The sequence below is a fragment of the Delphinapterus leucas genome, chromosome 2 (assembly GCF_059928025.1).
Source record: "Delphinapterus leucas isolate spDelLeu-1000000601 "Yukka" chromosome 2, BTC_Dleu_Yukka2, whole genome shotgun sequence".
Taxonomy (NCBI): domain Eukaryota; kingdom Metazoa; phylum Chordata; class Mammalia; order Artiodactyla; family Monodontidae; genus Delphinapterus; species Delphinapterus leucas.
Genome location: NC_143130.1, coordinates 121989607 through 121999846, shown reverse-complemented (window position 1 = coordinate 121999846; position 10240 = coordinate 121989607). Strand labels below are relative to the sequence as shown.

The following is a 10240-nucleotide window of genomic DNA, read 5'->3' as shown; positions in this document are numbered from 1 at the left end:
ATACTGGCCTCACCTGCCCAGTTACCTCACGGAGCAGAAGGACTAGAGATGGAATGGATCCAATAGGTGGTACCTTAATTCAAGCACACATGTCTATTCTTCTACTAAGTCTGTATCTACAGGATAACACTCAATGACTCACCACACACAAGCCTACTATTTAGTTTAAAAAACAACAGCACAGACTTACCTGGTGGTCCAGTGGTTAGGACTCTGAGCTCCCACTGCAGGGGGCACAGGTTCGATCCCTGGTTGGGGATCCTGCAAGCTGTGTGGCCAAAAAAAGAATGAACAAGAACAAGAACAACCACAAAAATATACAGTCTAACCTCAAGAATAAGCAGATGGTACCATTTTAACTTATCAAACTCTACTAACAATGTACAGCTGCTGATGAAGACAACAAGAAACCATTTGAGAAGGTTCTTTCCAAGACTTTGCCCACCAACCAGAATTAATCCACTAACTCCACTACAATTCTACTACTAAATATACCCATCCTTTTAGCCTCAGGAGTCACCATGACTTGAGCTCACCTTAGCTTCGTAGAAAGCAGCCACATAACAAATGCCTCAAACTTTTTTTTTTTTTTTTTTTTTTGCGGTACTCGGGCCTCTCACTGCTGTGGCCTCTCACTCCGCGGAGCACAGGCTCACGGGCCCGGCCGCTCCGCGGCACGTGGGATCCTCCCGAACCGGGGCACGAACTCACGCCGCCTGCATCGGCAGGCGGACCCCGAACCACAGTGCCACCAGGGAAGCCCTCAAACATTTTGTATTACTATCACCTTAGAAGTTTATTTTACATTTCCTAAAGACAAAATATTTTCAAACACTATTTACCATCTATGATTTTTATATGAGTCTACATTTTTCATTACAGCAGTATTTCACAGAACAACCTTCTTAAGTATATGTTTCCTCCACCAAATAATATTTTACTTTACATCAAATCAATAGGATCCAGGGCAATTTTTACCGATTTATAAAGCTTTTGTGGGGCAAGGTTGCTAGTTGAGATCCCAGAAATATGTGGCATGATGTCATCCAGGCCAGTGAGTCTAAGAAGCCTGATAACTTGTGATTTTTTCCTGGATCATGTGGGATTATGTTTTGTTTGTTTCTTTATCTCCTACAATGTGATGAAAGAGATACTGGGAATTCATCTTCACATGTCACTCTATTTTGGAAGTTTCTGGAATTATTTGAATGTTGTGATTATTATGGTTGGTTTAGAATGACAAATTTTCTTTCTAGTTATAAAATTTTAAAGCGTGTTAATTATGTCCTTGTTCACGTCACAACATTGTACATCTTGATACCTCTGAAGGAAACTCCAAAGGGTCTCCACTATTATATCAACTTTACTGTTCTTAATAATTGTTTCATTCTACCTGAGTTACCCTTCTGGACTAACCAGTCTTCTATAACTGGAGGAACATCTGATATCAACTCTCAGTCAACTTCATTAACAATGAGAATAATTGAGTAATAGATATTTGTATTTGGAACATATTATGAGATCCTGGGAAATAACTGTCATCACTTTTCTAGGGACATTTTTCTTGAACTTATATTAAAATGAATTTATATTCCTTTACACGTGTGTGAACTGATGGCAAAAAGAACTATCTTGAAAGTAATTTTGGGGGCAAGCAAAATTTGGCTGGGATATTAAGTTTCCTGCAAATAACCACAAAAGTAGAAATTCACTTTACAACCATTAGGTACTATGACTAACCTTGACTCTATTTTAACTGCTAATATTTTCAAGATCTCATACCTATGCCATCTTAAATATCTCTTTTTTTTCTTTTATTCTTGCCATCTAAAATATCTCATTCCCAAAGGCAGCAGTGCAGAAATTTTGCACCTTTGCACATTTCAGCATTAGAAGTCCTTGTGACCCTTGAACTTTTAAGCATGTGCATTTTTAGAAACAACATTATGGAAGACCATGACATTGTCACTAATGTAACTATGAGGTGTATGATTCTGTGTCTCAGCTGGACAAGACAAAGTGCAAAGATATCCCTCTGAACTCTTGGGAGAGTAATGAATCACTCTACAAATGTCTTCTGTTTGATTATCATTCTTCATGGCCTTTATCCCTCCTCTTACCCTCACCCCACTTCCTCCTTCAAAAAAGTACAACTTTGGCTTTGTGACTCACTCACTGGTAGCCTTGATATGAATCTAGAATTCAAGACCGAATGTCATTTCTCACTACAATTGGGTGATTAAAATTCAAAAAATGGTTTTTGTTTGTGTGTTTATATAGGATTTTTTAAAGAATAGCAGCTAACCAGTGGCTACACCATCTGGAATATGAGATATCCAAGGCTGCAGTGATGGGAGAAAAGAGCTGGAGAACTACATTCGATGCTGTCAAAGACCAGGTCTGGAAGTGGTTTATATTATTCCTATTTACATTTTTTTTGGCTCCACCTAAAGGCAAGTGGGAGGAGGGGGGTAAAATTTCATCTACCTGTCTGCTCAGGGACAATGATTACACAGCATTGCCTCTGACAGAGAGAGAAAGAGCTTCTCACACACCAAAGTTGCTCAACAGGGACATGGACTGCTGGGTGATAACCTTACAGAGTCTGAATTCTGCCAGGCTCATGAAGCTTTCTTTACCATTCTCAAGGGGCAGTTTTTACTATCCTGGCCCCTTCTCACTTGACTATTTTTCTAAAGTGTACTAATTTTTCATTTTATTTTCAATTGAAAATATGGGTCAGAGGTTAAAAACCATTCATTCAAACCTACAGAAACAAGGAAAATACTGAGGGAACAAACTGAAATCATAAAGATTTGTGATGGTTAAGGTAGTGTTCCCTTAAGCCCTCCAGCCCAGTGCCTACAATAGTTATGTTTACTTTATACTGTAGTCTACTAAGTGTGCAATAGCATATTATGTCTAAAAACAATCTACATACCTTAACTAAAACTACTTTATTGCTAGAAAATTCTAACCATCATCTGAGCCTTCAGCAAGTCATAATCTTTTTGCTGGTAAAGGGTCTTATCTCAGTGTTGATGGCTGCTGACTGATCAGGGTGATGGTTGCTGAAGGTTGTGGGTGCCTGGGGCAATTTCTTAAAAATAAGAAAACAGTGAAGTTTGCTGCATCAAATGAATTTTCCTTAAGACTTCTCTGTAGTATGCAATGCTGTTTGATAGCATTTTACCCACAGTCGAACTTCCTTTAAAATTGGAGTCAATCCTCTCAAACTCTGCTGCTGCTTAATCAACTAAGTTTATGTAATATTCTAAATCCTTTGTGGTCATTTCAACAATCTTCACAGCATCTTTGCCAGCAATAGACTCCATCTCAAGAAATCAATTTCTTTGCTTATCCGTAAGAACCAAGACCTCATCCATTCAAGTTTTATCATGAGATTGCAGCAATTCAATCACATCTTCAGGCTCCACTTCTAATTCTAGTTCTCCAGCTGTTTCCACTACATCTGCAGTGACTTCTTCCACTGAAGTCTTCAACCCCTCCCAGTCACCCATGAGGGTTGGAATCAACTTCTTCCACACTCCTGTTAAGGTTGATATTTTTATGTCTTCCCATGAGTCACGCATGTTCTTAATGGCATCTAGAACGGTGAAGGTTTTCAATTTATTTCGCCCAGATTCATCAGAGGAATCACTATCTATGGCAGCTATGGCCTTACTAAATGTATTTCTTTAAAATAAGACTTGATGGGAAATTCCCTGGCAGTTCAGTGGTTAGGGCTCTGCTCTTTCACTGTCGAGGGCCCAGGTTCAATCCCTGGTGGGGGAACTAAGATCCCACAAGCTGCACTGCGCAGCCAAAAAAAAAAGACTTGAAAGTTGAAGTTACCCCTTTTTTGGTGGGGGGGGGCCGTGCCATGTGGCATGTGGGATCTTAGTTCCCCGACCAGGGATCGAACCCCCGCCCCCTGCATTGGAAGCGTGGAATCTTAAACACTGGACTGCCAAGGAAGTCCCTGAAATTATCCCTTGATTCATGGGCTGCAGAATGGATGTTGTGTTAGCAGGGATGAAAACAACATGAATTTCATTGCCCATCTCCATCAGAGCTCTTGGGTGATCAGGTGCATTTTCAAAGAGCAGTAATATATTGAAAGGACTCTTTTTCTGAGCAGTAGGTCTCAACAATGGGCTTAAAATATTCAGTAAGCCATGTGGTAAACAGATGTGCTGTCATCCAGGCTGTGTAGTTCCATTTATAGAGCACAGGCAGAGTGGATTTAGCATAATTCTTAAGGACCCTAGGATTTTCAGAATGGTAAATGAGCATTAGCATCAAATTAAAGTCACCAGCTGCTTTAGCCCCTAACAAGAAAGTCAGCCTGTCCTTTGAAGCTTTGAAGCCAGGTATTGAATTCTCCTCTCTACCTATGAAAGTCCTTGATAGCATCTTCTTCCAAGAGAAGGTTGTTTCATCTACACTGAAAATCTGTTGTTTAATGTAGCCACCTTCATTAATTATCCTAGCTAGATCTTCTAGTGCTTCTACATCAGCACTCGCTGCTTAACCCTGCATTTTGATGTTATGGAGACAGCTTCTTTCCTTAAACCACATGAACCAACTTCTGCTGGCTTCAAACTTTTTTTCTTCTTCACCTCTCTCAGCCTTCCTAGAATTGAAGAAAGTTAGGACCTTGCTCTGGATTAGGCTTTGGCTTAAGGAAATGTTGTAGCAGGTTTGATCTTCTGTCCAGACCACTAAAACTCTCTCCATTACAACAGTCAGGCTGTTTTGCTTTCTTATCATTCTTGTGTTCCCTGGAGTAGCACTTTTAATTTCCTTCAAGAACTTTTCCTTTGCCTTCACAGCTTGGCTAACTGTTTGTTGTCAAGACACCTAGCTTTTGGCCTGTCTTGGCTTTTGACATGTCTTCCTCACAAAGCTTTTGATTTAAAGTGAGAGATGTGGGACTCTTCCTTTCACTTGAAGACTCAGAGACCGTTGTAAGGCTATTAACTGGCCTAATTTCAATATTGTTGTGTCTCTGGGAATAGGAAGGTCTGAGAAGGAGAGAGACAGGGGAACGACCAGCATGTGGAGCAGTCAGAACACACACATTTATTGGTTAAGTTCACCATCTTAAATGGGCACGGGTTCGTGGTGCCCCAAAACAATTACAATAGTAACATCAAAGATCACAGATCACCACAACAAATATAATAATAATGAAAAAGTTTGAATTATTGTGAGAATTACCTAAACATGACACAGGGACATGGAGTGAGCAAATGCTGTTGGAAAAATTGTTCAAATAGAATTACTTGAGGCAGGGTTGCCACAAACCTTCAATTTGTAAAAAGCACAGTATCTGCAAAGCGCAATTAAGCAAAGCACAATAAAATGAGGTATGCCTGTATATGTTATGCTTTATACATTGCAGTATTCAAGACTCAAATTGTCCCAAATTTGGCCAATGTGAACTCCTTGAAGTTGACCCCTGTATCCACACAATCTCAGTGGTATTGATAGCATTCCTGCTTTCTGGCATAGCAAGAGGTATCAAGCTCATCTGGTACATTTCCTGCCCCAGACCTAGAATCAGCCATTTTTTCAAGGAACGCTTCTTCCTTTTGTTGCGAAATGGCTTTTAGAGACTATGATCAGCACTGGGGATGCTCACTTCTACCAGACTGTCATTATTTCTATGCCCTCTCAGTAAATAAAACTAGGAAATATGTGAATTTCAGAAAGAAAAATAAATCATGCATTCATATGGATATTTCCAATTCAAGTGAAAAATTAAATCATCGATTATTATATTTGTATCTCTTTGCTTTCACACTGAAAATCTTGGTTTTAATGACATTAACATGATTACATATTTGATTATGCATATACATAATGTATACATATATAACGTATATTATGCATAAAATAGTTTCAAAGCAACAATACTAGTATTACTACTAACAATAGAACTAATACTAACAATAGAACTATCAATTGTGGGAATTCCCTTGTGGTCCAGTGGTTAGGGCTCCAAGCTTTCACTTGCACAAGCTGTGTGGTCAAAAAAAAAAAAAGAACTACGAATTGCAACTAAATATTTCATTGTGGTTCTTTTTGCTCTCTAGGATATAACTCACCATGGAGCTACATTAAAAGTTTGAGTTTTAATGTCATTTGAAATAATTTTTTTTTTCTGTGTGGTTTATACTGTCAATTTTATATACTCCTAGGTTCATTTGTATCCATTTGTTTCAGATTTGTAGGAGTTTTTTTTTCCTTTTTGATCCAAGTTTTTAAGTTATATGAAATGTTCACATGGTTCCAAAATCAAAACTATAAAACAAGGTGCAGTCAGAGAAACTTTTTAAACACTTTTTGTCCCTCCTTTTCACAATAAAGGTGTTTTTTAAGGCTATGAAATTGGACTGAATTGTTAAAGAGAACCTGATACCAGAGGGAGATTCAACAGAGTGCATTGTTATAACAGTTACAGGGGGGAAATTACATGTTAATGAAATAAGCCTTATTCAAATCAGTAAACATATTATAGATCCAAAATAAATTTTACACAAAAATAAATTTTCTTGTCTTCCTGGTGAAGTGCCTTTCCTGATCTTTTCAGCTAGGATCCAATCAACTATGGGGTGGGGGAGGGACTGGGGGGGTGTGTGGACAGAGACACAGAAGTCTCTACTTCAACCAGAGGAAAACAAAAGAGCTTCTTGCAAATTGGAAAAAAAATTCCAAAGTTTCCTGTATACAAACAACAACTAAGTGGAAGTACAGAAAAGGGAAAAATTCTTATTAAAAAGATACCTGCACACAAACCCTGTGGCTAAACCTAATAAATATGTGCAGGACCTGTATAAAAAAAACTATAAAATTTTACTAAAATAGATGACAGAATAAATGGAGAGGCATACTAGTTTCTGTTTAGACAGATCAACATTCCAAAATTGTTGATTATTCCTAAATTATAAAGTCAGTGCAATCACAATCAAATTACAACTTTGGGGGGAACTTGAAAAGTGATTCTAAAGTTTTCAATTAAAAATAAATATATATTTTGGGAAATTTGGAAAAGCATAATTGGGGGCACCCCATGTGTGTCCCTAATCCCAGCTGGTCTGCCTGAGACCCCCTGAGCGCCAGACCTGGTCCCCCCACAAGGCCCCATTTCCACTCCCTCAAGATGAAAGAAACTATCGTGAACCAGAAGAAACTCACAGAACTGCAGGCACAAGTGAACATTGGTGGGAAAGGAACTGCTCACAGAAAGAAGTTGGTTCATAGAACAGCTACAACAGATGATTTAAAACAAACAAACAAACAAACTTCTCCTTAAAGAACTTAAAGAAACTTAGGGGTAAACAACATCTCTGGTATTGAAAAGTTAATGTGATGCACATTAACAACCCTAAATTTCAAGCATCCCTGGCAGCCAACACTTTCACTGTTATTGGCCATGCTGAAGCAAAGCAGCTGACAGAAATGTTACCTGGCATCTTAAACCAGCTTGGTGCAGACAGTCTGACTAGTTTAAAACAACTGGCTGAAGCGCTGCCAAAATAATCTGTGGATGGAAAAGCACTGCTTGCTACTGGAGAGGATGGTGATGATGAAATTCCAGATCTTACGGAGAATTTTGCTGAGGCTTTCAAGAATGAGACAAACTGAATTGAGTCAACTTCTGAAGATGAAACTTGAAGTTACTGGGTGCTGCTATTTTATATTAAGACTACTTTTTAAAACTTTGTCCCTGTGTCTGATAAAATATACATTTCTAATATTTTAAAGCCCAAGCCCCTTGGACACTGAAGCTCTTTTCAGTTTTTGCTTATACACAATTCATTCTTTGCAGCTAATTAAGCTGTAGAAGCCTGGTAATAAAGTTTGAAACAAAAGTTAATAAAGTTTTTCACTTAGTTTTTTGGTTTTGTTTTTTTTTTTTTTTTTTGCCGTACGCGGGCCTCTCACTGTTTGTGGCCTCTTCCGTCGTGGAGCACAGGCTCCGGACGCACAGGCTCAGCGGCCATGGCTCACGCGCCTAGCCGCTCCGCGGCAATGTGGGATCTTCCCGGACCCGGGCACGAACCCGTGTCCCCTGCATCGGCAGGCGGACTTTCAACCACTGCTCCACCAGGGAAGCCCAGCTTCACTTAGTTTTTAAAAAGTGCATAATTGGGGGAGGATTTAGCATAGATAAAAAATAGATATTAAAACCTACTATAAAATAACTTTAAGTAATACAATACAGCACTCAGTTGAATAGACTAGGGTCCATAAATAGATCCAGGAACACACGGTAATTTGCTATATGAGTGCATTTCAATATAGGGAAGACAAAGGTTATCCAATCAATTATACTGGTACAACTAACAGAAACTTGGGAAAAAAAGAAGCTGATCCCTACCTGTTTTTGTGTGTGTGTGTGTGTGGTACGCGGGCCTCTCACTGTTGTGGCCTCTCCCGTTGCAGAGCACAGGCTCCGGACGCGCAGGCTCAGCGGCCATGGCTCACGGGCCCAGCTGCTCCGTGGCATGTGTGATCTTCCCGGACTGGGGCACGAACCAGTGTCCCCTGAATTGGCAGGCAGACTCTCAACCACTGTGTCACCAGGGAAGCCCCCCTACCTGTTTTTTTTAACAACTAAATAAATTTCAGATAAATTAAAAGTTAAATGTAATATATACAGTGGAATATTACTCAGCCATAAAAAAGAATGAAATAATGTCATTTGCAGCAACATGGATGGACCTAGAGATTATCATACTAACTGAAGTAAGCCAGACAGAGAAAGACAAATATCATATGATATCACTTACATGTGGAATCTAAAAAAAATGATACAGGAAGTTCCCTGGTTGCCGAGTGGTTAGGATTCCAGGCTTTCACTTCCATGGCCTGGGTTCAATCCCTGGTTGGGGAACTGAGATCCCGCAAGCCACGTGGCATGGCCAAAAAAAACCTAAAAAATAAAAATTTAAAAATAAACAAAACAATACAAATGAACTTATTTACAAAACAGAAATAGACCCACAAACATAGAAAACAAACTTATGGTTACCAAAGGTAGGAGGATAAATTAGGAGTTTAGGATTAAAATATACACACTACTATATATAAAACAGATAACCAACAAGGACTTACTGTATAGCACACGGAACTATACTCAATATCTTGTAATAACCTATAATAGAAGAGAATGTTAAAAAAGTATATATTTATATATATTGATAACTGACTCACTTTGCTGTACACCTGAAACTAACACAACATTGTAAATCAACTATATTTCAATAAAAATTTTAAAAAATTACGAACAGAACTACCATATGAAAAAATATTAAATGTTAAAAAATTTCCCCAAATTATAAATGTACTAGAAAATATGTTTCATTCTTTATTAAAGAAATACAAATCAGTACAAGGTTTTTATTAATGAGATTGCCAAAAAAAAAGAATATAGTTGACAAAACTCAGAATTGATAAGGATATAAGGAGAACAACAATTTCATATGTAGTTGGTAGGAGTATAAATTTGTATAATTTTCCAATATGCTTCAAAGTTCTCATTGACCCATCAATTTTATGTATATGAATTTACTTAAGGCCAGTTTTGACACTGCCTGAGAATAAAGGTGAGGCTCACATAATAATGGAGAAAATTTGTTTAATCATTAAGATGAATTAATTTGGGGTCACTAAATGACAGGCAAGCTGAGAAAGTGCCCTTGTTAAAAGACATTATAAAGTGATGAATCTTAACATGCTCAAAAAGTATATTTAAAAAACTTAGTAAAAAACTTAAAACTTGACTCTTGGTAGTGGGGGAAGGGAAATTAGGAACACATTTTTTTATTAGCTAGATAATAAGTTCACAGGTGTTTGCTATGATTTTGGCTATTTTTTAAATGTCTGAAACATCATTACATAGTAAAAGGTATTTTAACTGGATGAGAGACAGGGATTAAGTGAATTCTTCTTTTTGGATAAAATTACACACTGTACTGACTTTTTGATTATTTATTCCTTGTTTGCCATATTTGATTTGATGATATCTGAGAAGACATTTATTTTCAAAGTGAAGAAACTTTTAACAAGATATATGAAAATTTTGTGAACTTGGAGTCAACCAGAAAAAAATGCATAGTTATAGCCAAACCTACTACAAGCAAAGCTTCAGTAGTAGCTGGCAATGAGGCTGCTATGCACTTGTCACACAAGCATATGCAGCTTATGTAACATTCTCTAGGAATACTTC

General features: G+C 38.0%; 1 pseudogene; it reads left to right on the top strand.

Moving 5' to 3' along the window:
* The first annotated feature begins 5781 nt into the window (after window positions 1-5781).
* On the top strand, window positions 5782-7891 carry LOC149750277 (transcription factor BTF3 pseudogene; annotated as a pseudogene).
* The last annotated feature ends 2349 nt before the right edge of the window (window positions 7892-10240 follow it).